Below are 14,985 nucleotides of genomic sequence, written 5' to 3' on the forward strand. Positions count from 1 at the left end.
GGCAAAGGCACCCAGATTTGGTAAATATTACAGAAAAGAGAATTGTACCACATAATTAGTGTAAGCAAATTGATACAGAAATAGAGGAAATTGAAAATGAAGTGATAGAACATATAGCTCAGAAAATCATTGTAGCCCCACTTTCCAGTCCACAAGGACTTCCCAGCTTCATAAAACAAAGCCTTCAAAAAGAATTTGGATAAATGGATGGGAAACTTTAAATTCACTCTGGGGGTACTGCCCATGTTCTTTAGGGACAGAGGTAGTCTGTAAAATAACTCCAAGTTCAAAAACCCAAAGACCAGCTACACTGATACTACTCCATCCCACAGCTGGGTAATTAAGGATTGTAAAGGCTGGTTTGCCATTAGCCTAGTAATCATCTGTGAAGTGAGGGAATTGAATGGAAATCCCAGATGCAAAGCAGACATTAGAATAGTGGTTTAGTAAAACAGGTACAGTTTGAAGACGTGTCAGAGAAGGTTTGGCTCATTAATTATGTTAAAGTTTCAGAAAAATTAAGACGTTTAACAAAATAAAATGAGCATATAAAAAAAGCAAATATTGGCTTTACAAATCTGATTTATAATAACCCAGTTTCAATACATTTCTCATATGTCTTGTTGAGCATATACTTACCAAGAATGTTTTTTTTCCTATCATGATAAATGTTACCTTCAGATTCAAGGTACAGCCATGGATGCTTCATTTGCCCCAATCTATGCTGATTTATTTATGGCCTATATTGAGGAGGAAATAATTTAATAGCTCACACAATTTGTTTCTGGAGGAGATTGACATTTGAATATTTGGCTGATTGCTGGTTGGTATGGAGATCAGATGCGGATTTTTTTACAGGATTTTGTCAGCTGCCTGAATGAGAAAAAATGGGGATACACTTTACTGTAAACTATGATACGGATCGGATCACTTTTTTGGATGTTTTGAAAGTTCCCTGAATATAACTCCCTCCTCCGTGCCACCAGCTGTCATCCTCCACATATCTGTAAGAACATTCCCAAATCTCAATTCTTGAGAGTTAAACATATATGCTTGGACAATAGTACTTACCAGCAATTGAGAGATGATCTTACAATCAGATTTAGGAATAGAGGATACAAGGCGGGATATGTCCTTCAGGCCAGGAACAGGGTGGATACCATTGACAGGGAAAGCCTTCTTCAATACAAAGATAAGATAGAGAATCTGCTATACATTTTGTTACAACATATGGCCGGAATACTGGAGCACTTAGGAATAGTGTCCAGCGTCATTGGAACATCCTTTTGGCAGATAAACTCTCGGAATTTTTGGAGAATAGATGTCATTTCTAATTTAGGAAGGGCAGAAATTTGGGTTCCTACTTCAACCATTATAAACATGGGTCTTTTTATAAGAAAGAATATGTTTAAACTACACTCTTGGGGGATCAAGTCGTAGGTTGTTTTCCTTGTGGTCATTGCATACACTGTTCAGGGGTTATGAAAACCAAGTGCTTTAGTTGCAAAAACACCAGCCAGGTATATAACATTTCTTTTTTTGCTAATTGCCAAAGAGATTGGGTGATTTATTTAGCCATATGTAATTGTTCAGCCTTCTATATTGGTCAAACATCATGACCGGTTAAATTTAGGATTACTGAGCATCTTTGTGATATGAAACACCAAAAAATGCTAATGCCCTTTATAAACATACTATAGTACACAAAAATGCTTCTTTTAATTTCATTATTATTATTGATCGAATTTTGGGTATCAGATGCAACAAGACAGGCTGGCATCACATGTTGAATAAAACAGAAACAAAAATGGATCATTAAGCTGTGGGGGGGGGGGGGTTGTTTGCTCCTGGACTAAATTCAGTGCTAAAAGCACATACTGAAATATAGGAGATAGAAATAGACCGGTTTCGGCTTAGTAAATCACACAGCCTTCATCAGTATATAAACCATAAATAAACCAAACTCCTTATATAATCAGTATTAAGAGGCTCAATTAGCATAATCAAGTAACTGATGGAAAGGCCGCAGAAATACCTCACAAAGAGGATTACTGGCCTCAAACAGATGCCCTACGCAGACCATCTCAAAAAACTCCAGCTTTACTCCGTCGCATATCGCCTACTCAGAGGTGATCTCTGCCTAACATACAAAGCTATGTCAAACCCAGAGCTGTTGGACATGCTCCACTTAAACAAATCCCAATCCCTCCGAGCTACATGCTCTAGAGACCTAAACCTTGTCACCACAATAAACAGAACATGCCAGAGGGATAGATTCCTGTCCCAGAGACTTCCCATACTCTGGAATAAACTACCTATCTATATCAAACAAAGCTCCTCATTAGCACTCTTCAAGAAAAATCTTGATGATTGGATGGGAAGTAGGAAATTCACCCCGGGGATCACCTCTGTGGCTCTGCTCGATAGTGGCACAGGAAAATAATTTTTTTGGGTGGCAAAAGCCAGGGTACCTTTTTGGCTGGGCTTGAATAGGCCCCAAGGCTGATAGCCTAGTACCTACCTATGAATTAAATATTGTTTGTTTGCCACAGTTTGCTGGTTTCATCATTTAGTTTAGGATAGCATTTCTTCTTGAAACCTTCCAGTTGCCATACATGCAGAGATTTTGTTTTTATCACAAAATAAAATGTCAGTCACTTCAATGCCAAGATGTTTCTATGCAGAGGCAGAAAGAGAAAGAAACACAAACCAGGGACAAAACTCTTGGTCAGGAAGAAAATAATTTAAGAACGACCTGCTGGGTTTGATAAAAATGCATATGTATGAGAGACAGATTCTGCCTAAGGGTGAAGAAGACATGGATTGTCAAAAGATTAATAAGACAAATTAATAAAATAATTGGAAACATAGAGATTCACGTTGTAACAGAACACATTATTGTGCAGTAAATCTAAAAGACAAGGTACTACAAAGTGTAAATTAGTAAAAGAAAGTAATGGAGCAATGAGATCACCAGTAAGGAAGCACCAGCTGAAACAGTTAAGAAAAGAAGTATTACTGGAATAATATTATTTATTTTATTTTATTTTTATTTAAATTTGTTGACCGGGAGTGTCCGACTGGATGTAGGTCCATTTTCAGCAGAGGCCCGGGGAGAAAAGCGCCACCGTTAAAATAAACAGACAGTATTTACATTGGTACAAAATAAATAATATAAAATATATTATACAAGTGAGTGAGCTAAAACAAAAACACAAGATTGCAGCCATATTTATTGACATCATAAGGTTCAAACATAACGAAAGTTCTAAAATATGAACAAAATAAATCCAGCAAGCAGAAGTAAGATGAAGCAGTTGTAATACTGTGAAAGCACTTATGCCTGTGCCTGTTTCCTGAATAAGCTGTTGCTGGTTTTATGATAGCCTGGTGTTGCTTCATCTAATTCTGTTTGTTGGATTTATTTTCTGGTCCGAGAAGCATTCATTCAGCACACACTGGTATTATTGGACTTTTGCATGAACAAAATAAGTCTAGGATGTCTTCTTTTCTTAGGTTAGCAGAAGCCTTTAGCAAACAAGTTGGGGTGGAAATCCAGTCAAACATGGATAAAAATCAGGTGGCAACAGAAAGTGCAAAATAGTAAAATAAAGAACAGGATCAAGAAAAAATAAATTTGAAGAACACAATTATAACCAAAAGTAGATATTTATTGACATTTGTTAACCGGGTTTGTCCAGCTGGGCTTGTGGCCCATTTTCAGTGGAGACCCAAGGAGAAAAGCTCCAGTAGTACATTTGCAAACAGGTAAAATTTTAAATAATATTGAAATAATAGCAGTTATAGCAAAAAGATTCACATATGTTGGGTTACATGCATAAAGTTAAAGTTGCATTAAAAAGAAGCTTAGTAACATAATTTTACATTGATATAGCTCAGAAGGTCAACAGTAAAATGTTTTTGTTTGTATAACATTATGCAGATGCATAGTAGACACATTTGAGAGAGAGGTGTAATGAGGAATTAAGTATGGTCCTTTTGAGGGTACATAAAGGGAAGGAAGACTAGGTGGGGTCATGGCAAGAGCAAGATCTACTGCAGCAACCTATAAATCAGCATGCACTTCACGTTTTACCTTACAGCTTTGGAATTACTGACTAGCACCAAAATGTGCTGGATAACCTTGACAGGAAAACAAGAAAACTACTTTTGCCCAGCACATGATATATAAGAACTAGTTTTTGTCTAGTTTATATATCTCGATCTGAATGAGTCATGGTTTCCTTGAAACCGACTACACTTCCAGGTTTCTGAGTGTTGTGAAATTACATAAATAAGTATTGTCATCAACAGATCCGAACATAGTGAAAGTTTTAATATGTAAAGAAAACTAGTCTAATGTGACATCTTTGCCTAGGTTAGCTAAAGCCTTTAAACCTGACATGGAGAAAAACAGGTAGCAAAATGCAGGGCAAAATATCAAAAGAACAGATACAAAAAACATGATCAAGAAAAAAGAGAAAGCCCACAGTTATAGTGGAAAGTACAGAGAAGTACTGGAACAATCACATGGTGATAAGAGTTGACATGCAAGTGGCACAGGTAAGGGGAGTTTACACCAAAAGATGAAAGATTAATATTTCCAGCTTACGATACATACACAGTAGTTAAAATCCATAGAAAAGGTACAAGGTATAGACAAGTCTAGTTTCTGCAGTACAGAACTAGGAACGGTTCTACATCATGTTGCAAAATGTGATACACCCATGGCTGAATGTTTATGTACTGAAAGACAATATGACAATGTTGTTACATTAGAGTGAATGTAAATGTTTCAACATACAGGTATCTGAGAAGCACTGGAATGCACCACGTAGGATTACCAAAAATGAAGAAGTAAAGATCACATGGTATTATCTCATAGCAATAGTTAAGGTAGAAACAAACAAACCAGCTGTTGTAATTTGGAGAAAAAGGCAGAAGCAGTATTGATTACTGAAACTGCTGCACCCAGAGAATACAATGTCTTATGAACTAAAAGACATACATTTGTAAACTATGAAAACATGCAAGCCTAGACGTGAACAACGTGGAATAAGGATGCACAGGTCTAGTAGTAGTAGCAGCAACTGGACTAATAAATAATATTTTTCAACCATATTTAGATATGCTACTTTTAAAAGTAACCCCTGTAAGATCCAGAAAGAAGAAATTATAGGTAAATTGCAGGTGCTGAGAATAGCACTCTTGGCAAACATCAAAGCTTGAAGTAAAGCTTATTTCACGAACTTTGATTATGTCTTGACAGGTCCATTCCTGTTGGAGTATATAAAAAATCTAAACATTTGAAGAAATTAAGCAAATGGAGATTCCTTATAAATGTGCTACAAGTGGAAAAGGTTTTAAAGTGAGGTTTCACATGCTAACACACCAGTCTGCCCATACTGAGGGGGGAAAAGTGCCAAGATTATATATCCCTAACTCTGAAGGAGTCATGGGCCCTTTTGAAATTGACTACACAGATAGGTTGGTGATTGTGGGATGACATACATATTTATTGGCATAATCAGATTCAAACATACTGAAAGTGTTAAAACACTAACAAAATAAGATGACCTGTTTGCTTAGGTTAGCAGAAGCCTTTAGGAAACATGCAGGCATAGAATTCCAACAAAAATTGGATAAAAAAATGCATGGCAACAGAAAGTGCAAAAGAAAGAAAGAATACAAAGAAGTAATAAAAAAGAAAATATAATTGGAAAAACCACAGTTATAGCAAGAAGTGCAGAGATTTACTGGAACAATTGCATGTCAACCAAAAGTTGCTATGTACATGGCTCAGGTGAGGTGAATTTAAACAAAAGGTGAAAAGTTTAATATCAGCAGTGAAGATAATGGACTGTGTACTAGATGGTTCACAAAGTACATAGCAAAGAAAGAGGATACAGACAAATACAGGTTTTGCAGTACCAAACTAGCAACGGTTGCACATATTGTTGCAGGTTGCGATACACTTAAGTCTGAAGACCATGCAAATATATAACATAGAGGTAATTCAGTGACATTGGAAACAGGAACCATAAAACATTATTGAAAATTACAAAGTAATGATCATGTGGGATCATCCTGTGCCAGCAATTAAGAAGGTAGAACCAAACAAACTGGATATTGTCATTCAGGAGAGAAAAAGATAGAAACAGAATTGATTATTGAAATTGTTTGACCAAGTGACTGTAGTATCTTATGAACTGAAAGACAAATTTGTAAACTATCATGACCTGCCTAAACTACAGCAATATGAAATAAAGACAACAATAATTCCAGTTGTAGCAGGAACATAATTCTGATTGTAATAGGAGTAACTGGACAAATAAAGAAACTAAGATATGCTACTAATACAAGTAACCCCTTATGAAATGGTAAGGGGCAGTTCTGAATACATTGTGGGTGCTGCAGAAAACACTTGTCTAATGTAAAAAACTGAAACAATGATTTTATGAACTTTAATTATGCCCTTTCACTTGAAAGAAAGTTACTGTTTGTCGTTTTTGCATTTAGTTACTTGTAACACATTGCACTCAAGTTACCTGGCACTTGCTCACTAAAGCAATTATATAAGTCAGCACTAAAAATTAAAAGCACTACACCCTCACTCCCCACTGGCCCTTGTTTTCAATTAAGGATTTCCCAATATTATTCTAGCATGTCCAAAGGTCAGTTGTCAATCTCCTCTCCGGTCCAGCTGGTGAATCTGGGAATCTTGAGGCAATGTTATAACTGCCTCATGTACACAGACAACCCTCTCCTCCTCCCACATAACACAAATACTTGCGAGAGATGCAGCTATTTAGCCAAACTGGAGGCTGAGCTCTCTCAACTCAGGACTGGCAAGACCAGACAGGAGGAGAAGGCAACTACACACACCACAAAACCAGCCTCACATAATGCTACCACTCCACTGAATCAAACACATAAACACACAAAGACATACTCGAGGCTCTGAGTAAAATTTACCTAAACAGCAGAGGCCTCCAAAGCAGACACCCAAACAACTGCTACCTCAAGACACCCCACAAGCAACACATAAACCACAAAAGCAGTGTGCAAAGCAGTCACAGCCCTTAAGGCCAAATACAACACCAAACATACTTGTCATAGGTGACTCCATAGTCAGACACACTGACGTCCCACTCACCAGGCTGAACAAGGAGAGGGTCACAGTAAGCTGCCTATCGGGTGCTAGAATCCGCCACATAACACAAGCACTGGTCACTCCATGGCAAGTACAAATATGACACAGTCATTGTCCATGCTGGTGTGAACGACCTGAGACGTTCCTCCCTGGACTACATGAAAAGAGACATAGAGGAGCTCTCTGATTATGTAGCCCAGGCGGGTATGACCCTAACCCTGAGCAGTATCCTTCCTTCACCAAGAATGATGCCACAATATAGAGACAAGATGATCAGCTTTAACAATTGGCTTAATGTCTGGTGTCATTCAAAGGGGATCCAGTGTCTGTCTGCCTGGGATGACATGCTTGACAAGCCACGCTGCTTCAAGGGATGGCTTGCACCTGTCACCCTGGGATTCCGGATATTGGCTAAGGCTCTTGCCACCCCATAGTGCCTTTTTAGGCAAGGCTCAAATTCTAAACCTACCACCCTAGAAAACAAAAATGGGAAGAAACTGAGGGTAATGCTGCTCAATGCCAGAAGTCTAAATCTCAAAATGCACGCACTCGAGGCCCTTCTCAGTATGGAGAACATCGATGTCTGTGCTGTAACTGAAACCTGGTTCAAGGCTCCTGAGAGCACCCTGGCACTATTAGGTTTTACCTCATATCATGCGTTCCCGCCCCAAAACCCGGACCACACCACAAAAGGAGGGGGTGTATCCATATTCATAAAGGATACTCACACCTCCAGGTTGGTGGCAACGCACGAAGCTTCGGAAACCATCCAGGTGCAACTAACCATAGGCAAAAATGCTCTACAAACTGTAGCATGCTACAGGCCACCCTCTCAAACTCAGGAACCCCACACAGCCTTCCTGAAGACACTGGAGGGTATAAATGTATCTCCAAACACCATCATATTGGGTGACTTCAACTACCCGAATATAGACTGGGAACATTACTCAAGCCCTAACTTTCTAGCCCAACGGTTCCTGGAGTTCATAAATTCAAATGCCATGGAACAGCTAGTCACTGTTCCCACGAGAGGAGAAAATATACTAGATCTCATTGTCACAAACATGGGGACAAAATGCTCCACACCGGAAGTATATCCCTCATTGGTGAGATCTGATCATAAACTAATTTCACTGGAAATCCACATGCCCCCCCCACCCCCAGCAAAAAAGACCATAGTGAAGAACTTCTCTAAAGCAAACTTCACACTACTCAGGACTGGTGTGGTATCCTTCAAGGCCCCTGAGCCAGAGGAAACCACAACCCAAGCTGCGGAAGCCCTTACAAATGCCTTCTATGAATACCTCCAGGACTGCATGGATCAGGCAATCCCAAATAAAACCAAGACTCTTTCCACAAAGGGCAAACGTCCAGTCTGGTGGACCCCAGCCATTAACAAACTTTACAATAAGAGGAGAAAGCTATTACATGATAGAACAAAATCCATAAAAGGGAAGTCACCCCTGATCATTATTAGTAAAAAATACGAGCACTCATAAAATCAACTAAGGCCAATTTTGAGAGAAAAATTGCCATGGATTCAAAGGACAATCATAAGGCCTTTTTCAGCTATGTTAGGAACCTGGGTGGAAACTCCCAGATATGCTCAGAATTAGTCCAAAATGATACAAAAATCACTGAACCCACAGACATTGCCAACATACTGGCAGACAGGTTCAGTGCAAACTTCACCCCTCTCCCTCTAAAGGAGAGATAACTATCCCAGCCGAGTGTAGCCTCCCAGACATCTCAAATGCGCAGGTGAAAGCTGCTCTCTCTAAAGCTAAAAACACAGCATCAATGGGACCGGATGGTGTCCCCGGCTGTGTGCTACACGAGCTAAATGAGGAATTAAACCCGCACATAAGGCAGCTGTTTAATCTCAGCCTTACCACAGGATACGTGCCCAAGGAGTGGCGTACGGCAACTGTGGTCCCACTCCACAAAGGCGGTGCCTCTACGGACCCTGGTAATTACCGCCCCATAAGCTTAACAAGTCTAGTCTGCAAAGCTATGGAGAGGATCATAATGGAGCTCATAAACAAAGATATAGGGGACTTGCAGACATTGGACCCGACCCAGTTTGGCTTTGTCAAGGGAAGATCATGCCTTTTGAACTTGGTTGACTTCTTCGAAACAGTCACCAAGGCCATTGATGAGGGAAAGGCAGTCCATACAGCCTACCTTGACCTTGCAAAGGCTTTCGACACAGTACCCCACTCGGGTATTGTAGAAAAACTTACCAGCTTAAATGTAAACCCATATGTCACAAGATGGGTTGCAAACTGGCTTAAGGACAGAACCCACAGGGTTAGAGTTGCTGGCGCTGTGTCAGACTCCAAGCCGGTCACAAGTGGTGTCCCACAGGGCTCGGTCCTTGGCCCCTATTGTTTGGCATCTACTTCTCAGAAGTACAGGCCAACATGGGAGGACTTTGGCTGACAAAGTTTGCAGGGGACTGCAAACTGGGCGCCATAGTGGAAAGTGCATCGGACACGGATATCCTTCAGAAGGGACTCACGGAAACAGATAGCTGGTGCCAGAGCCATGGCCTGAAGTTAAACGCCAAAAATGTATAGTCATACCCTTCGGGAAAAACAAGGTAACCCTAAGCTACCATATAGGTGGTAATCCACTAAGCACAGAAGAGGTTATCAGGGACCTGGGGACCCAGGTTGACAGTGGCCTTTCTTTGACACTCACATTGCTAAAGTGGTTAGAAAGACCTTCTACATTGCCCACCTGATCATGAAGGGATTCACATCCAGATCTAGTGAGGTCATTGTTCCCTGTACTCTTCACTTATCAGACCAATGATCGAGTACAATGCCCCATTCGGGATGTATCTCACCCGACATCTGCAGCAATTGGAGAGACCCCAAAAGTTCCTCACCAAAAGGATAAAGGGACTCCAAAATCTGTCATATGCTGCCAGATTGAAGAAACTCCAGCTCTATTCAGTCGCATACCGTCTGCTCAGAGGTGACATGTGCCTGACATACAAGGCCATGTCCAACCCGGAATTAATGGTCATGCTCCACCTCAAAAATCCAAATCCACCAAAACCACTAGAGCAAGCGACTTAAACCTTAGCACGGATATAAATAGGACGTGCTGGAGGGATAGATTTATCACTCAGAGACTCCCTATGCTGTGGAATAAAATCCCGGTCCATGTGAGGCAGAGCACCTCGCTGACTCTGTTCAAGAGAAATCTAGACCTGTGGATGGGAGATCGTAGGTTTACCCCAGGAATCAACTCTGTGTCACTGCTGGACAGAGGCACAACAAACTAATGGGCACAGTATTTTTTCATATAAGGGGTGGCGTAAGCCACAATAATTTGGGCTAGGCTTATAAATGCCTTAGGGCAGATAGCCTAGTATAAACCTATGAACCTATGAACCTGACTTGGGAATGGGGTCTATTCCCCTTCTAGACATTTAAAATCCTAAGCATTCAGAAAAATTAAAGCAAACAACAATAATAATAATAATACAAGGATTATTAGAAAACAAATGGTAAATAAAACTAATAAACCAAATAATACAATAATTGGAACTATGAAGAGGGTTCTACATATTACAGAAATTAATAGACTACATTACTGTGCACCAAATCTAATAACAGACAAGGTATTACCAAACCATATAAACTAGTAAAGAAAATAAAGAAAAAAATAATCACCACCATGGAAATTCCAATTTAGAAATAATATAGAAATAATTTAAAAAAACATCATTGGAAGAATAAAAAAGGTCAGTCTAATATATTTTAGAAGAGATTGAGATAAAATAAAAGCACAGCATCTAAACGTATCATTATTTGATTTATACCATTTCTAACAAATTAAAAATATGCATATGCCAAAAAAAAAAATATATATATATATATATATAACTCCAGAGATACATTGAGAAACATAAATGATGCAGAACAAGCTGTTTAGACTAACCTAAATACATTATAGAAGCAGCAAGGAAAGAAAATGACAATAATTGAGATACCAGTGGAAAAAGGCAAAATTAATCAATTTTGAAAAGATATCTACAAGTACCCAGGTGAACTTAATAAGAAAGCTGAGTAAATAAAATAATTAAGAAGTTCTAACATAGGGGATACAGGTTCATAGATAATTACTAGGCTATTGACTTTAAGGGGCCTTTTTAAGCCTAGCCATGCTTCTAAAATTCAAACTCTGTACCGTGTGTCTTTGAATTAAACACCTTAGCCATTATGCCAACACTCAACGATATGGACTACAATGAAGTAATTTCTGAGATAAAGATAATATTAACAAAAGTCTCCCAAATTGGAAAAATCCAGGTGGAGATGCTGTACCCAACTTTTGGTCAAGTGTATGCACCATAATATATCCTTGAGTAAAAACTACCCATATTTACACCATGAAATCACACCAGCTTGGCTAACTATGGGGCAACTGTACTCGTGCTTAAAACTGAAACTGCATACCTTCCTGAGAATTATCAAGCACCTTGTTACCTGTATATAGGAATTAATGCAGAAAAAAGAGTTCAGTCATTTAGACAAAAAAAAAATATAGCATTAAAACAGAAAAGGATAAAATGTCAAATGTCAGTGACTGAAACAAAGACTGATTTCCTGTACTTTGTCGTAACTTAAGACTGGGGCCCATTCCTATCAAGACCTATAAAAACCTAAGTATACCTCTCAGCTGTACAGATTTTTGCAAAATGTCCAGATTTCTGGCTCATATTTTTGGTCCACTTTTCATAAATTTGTGGTTTTTTGGCAAATTAATGGCAAATCATTAAAGACTGAAGTTAGAAAATAATGACAGACATTTACGTTTCGGACTTCATACCCTTCAGAAAAATCAATGCTAATGCAAAACCTGTTATTTTATCAAATTTATAAGTTTGTAAGAGCAGTATTTAAAATGTGTCCCTATTTTTGGGCCTTTGTCCAGATTTTTTGCTCTAAGATTTTGAGAGGTATGATTTAGCATTTAGGGAAATTTAAGTCAGGCCGTAATATCTGAGGATAGCTGACAGCAGTACACCATGGACAAATGGAAGTAAGGATTATCTCCTGCTAAACACAACCAAAATTGATATTTACATTATATAGAAGAAGATGAACTTTGGTATGGAGAGTTTACAAAAAAGCATTTGAGAGTATTCAACATTCCTGGATTACAGAATGCTTACAAATGTACAAGCTCCATTAGACATAGACATTTTATTGTATTTATTATGAAGTGGCAAACCACTGCCACTGAACCATAAAAAAGGCAAATTACTGTCAAGGGTATAAAAATCTAGCATGGAATATTTCAGCGTTATTATTTCCACCATTGCTGTTTTGCCTTATCCTTGGTCCTTTAAGCTATTTATGTAACAACCTAGGTCATGGATTACATCTCACATCAAGAATATCATCCCTTCAGAATATATTTCATCTACATTTTGTAGATGATTTAAAACTGTATAATTAGATAAGCAACCCAACGAACAATTACAAGTCATTAAAAGCTTCTCAGATGACACAAAAATGTCATTTGCTCTTGAGAAATGTACAAAAGCAATATTTTAAGCAAGAAAGTTGAAGAATCAAAAAAATAAAAACTTTGGGAGGAATGTTGTATCAAAGAATTGGAACAAGAGGGAACATTTAAATGTCTGGAAATAGATGGAAGAGCTGCAATACAGCACAAATAATGAAAACAAAGTTCAGGAATATTTCAGAAAACAGAAACTAATACTTAAAATTGCTTTGACATCTAAGAATAAAATTCTACTATAAATCAACTTGGCCTTCATGTCTACGTTACAGTGTAGGGGTGATTGACTGGCTACAAAAAAGAGTTGGGCAAGCTTAATAGGTGAACAAGAAAACTTCTGTGTGTCCATCAAATGATATACAAGAGCCAGTGTTTGGCAAGATTATAGATTATTCAGACTGAAGGTGGCATGGATTGCCTTGAAATTTACTATGATTATACATTTGTGATTCTTGGATTGCTTTCATGTGTTGACATCATCAGATCCAAACATACCGAAAGTTCTAAAACATTAAGATTACATTAACAGAAATCTTTAGGAAATCCGTAAGCATGGAACTTGAACCAGAAGTGGATGAAAATCAAGTAGCTGCAGAAAGTGCAAAAAAAGCACCAAAAAAAGTGCAAATAATTTGGTCAGGAAACCAGGAGAAGTGTAAAGCTCAGAATTGCAGTGGAAAATATAGAGAGCTTCTGGAACAGCTACATGTGGCTCAAAAGTTAAAACATGAGTGATTCAAGAGACATGAATTTAAACCAAAAGATAAAAAATTACTAATGGCAGCTGAAGTTAACAGATTACACTAGATGGTTCAAAAAAATCCATAAAAAAAGGCAGAATATACAGACAATTGTAGATTTTGCAGTGCAGACTATAAACAGTTGTGCAACTTTTAGACCGTGATAAACGTATGACTGGATGTCTGTAACTCAAGACATGACACTATGGCAAGGTTGTTACAATGGATATTTTAAATTCCAACATATAGATAGTATTGGAACCAGGAACCACAAAGAATTACTGAAGGTAATGATTGCGTGAGTTCATCCCATACCAACAGGTAAGAAACAAGATAAACTGTATCCTTTAGTTCAAGAGAAAAAGACAAATGAGCATTTATTATCAAAATTGGCAGCCCAGTGACTGCAGTGTCCTACAGATTGTTAAATAAGACATACAAGCAGAAACTATAGCTGTGTTGTACAAGTATAATGTGTAATCCCAGTTCTAGTAGGTGCAGCTACACTAATAATAAATAAATAAATAATAGTGACTACAGTGCCTTGCAAACTGTAAAATAGCAAAACATACAAGCAGAAACTAGAGCTGTGTTGTATAAGGGTAACGTGTAGTCTCATGTCTTGTAGGAGCAGCTAGACTAATAATAAATAAATAATAGTGACTACCGTGCCTTACAAATTATAAAATAGCAAGACTCCAAACCAGTTACAAGTGGCATCCCACAAGGCTCAGTCCTGGCCCTGGGACCTCTCTTGTTCGGTATATATTTCTCAGAGGTACAGGCCAACACGGAAGGACTGCGGCTGACCAAGTTCGCTGATGACTGCAAACTGGGCGCCATAATCGACTCTCCAGCCGATACAAGCATCCTGCAGAAGGGCCTCATAGAAACAAACAACTGGTGCCAGAGCCATGGCCTCAAGCTAAATGCCAAAAAGTGTATAGTCATCCCCTTTGGCAAAAACAAAGTGCCCACAAATTACCACATAGGTGGTAATCCATTAACTACGGAAGAAGTAATTAGGGACCTGGGGACCCAAGTTGATAGCAATCTCTCATTTGAAAACCACGTGGCCAAAGTGGTTAGAAAAACATTTTATATAGCCCACCTAATCATGAAGGGATTCACATCTAGATCAGGGGAGGGCATCGTGCCTCTTTACTCATCCCTCATCAGGCCCATAATTGAGTACAATGCCCTTTTTGGGATGTACCTTACCAGACACCTGCAGCAACTGGAAAGACCCCAAAAGTACCTCACCAAGAGGATCAAAGGGCTCAAACAGATGCCATATGCTGCCTGGTTAAAGAAACTCCAGCTCTACTCAGTGGCATACCGCCTGCTCAGAGGCGATCTGTGCCTGACGTATAAAGCCATGTCCAACCCGGAATTAATGGACATGCTGCACCTCAGAAAATCCATATCCCATCGAGCTACACGCTCGAGAGACTTGAACCTCAGCACTGAAATAAATAGGACATGCTGGAGGGACAGATTCATAACCCAGAGGCTCCCTTTACACTGGAATAAAATCCCAGTCCAGGT

At 38.8% G+C, this 14,985-nt stretch overlaps 1 long non-coding RNA gene across 1 annotated transcript in view; it reads left to right on the forward strand.

Moving 5' to 3' along the window:
- The first annotated feature begins 12,881 nt into the window (after nucleotides 1-12,881).
- Nucleotides 12,882-14,985, forward strand: part of LOC122798777 — a 178,768-nt gene continuing 176,664 nt past the window's right edge. Inside the window, exon 1 of the long non-coding RNA XR_006364300.1 lies at nucleotides 12,882-13,758. This is a non-coding gene — a long non-coding RNA (uncharacterized LOC122798777). The remainder of the gene's footprint in view (nucleotides 13,759-14,985) is intronic.

The sequence above is a fragment of the Protopterus annectens genome, chromosome 3.part1 (assembly GCF_019279795.1).
Source record: "Protopterus annectens isolate FY-2018-M chromosome 3.part1, PAN1.0, whole genome shotgun sequence".
In the NCBI taxonomy this organism is placed as follows: domain Eukaryota; kingdom Metazoa; phylum Chordata; order Ceratodontiformes; family Protopteridae; genus Protopterus; species Protopterus annectens.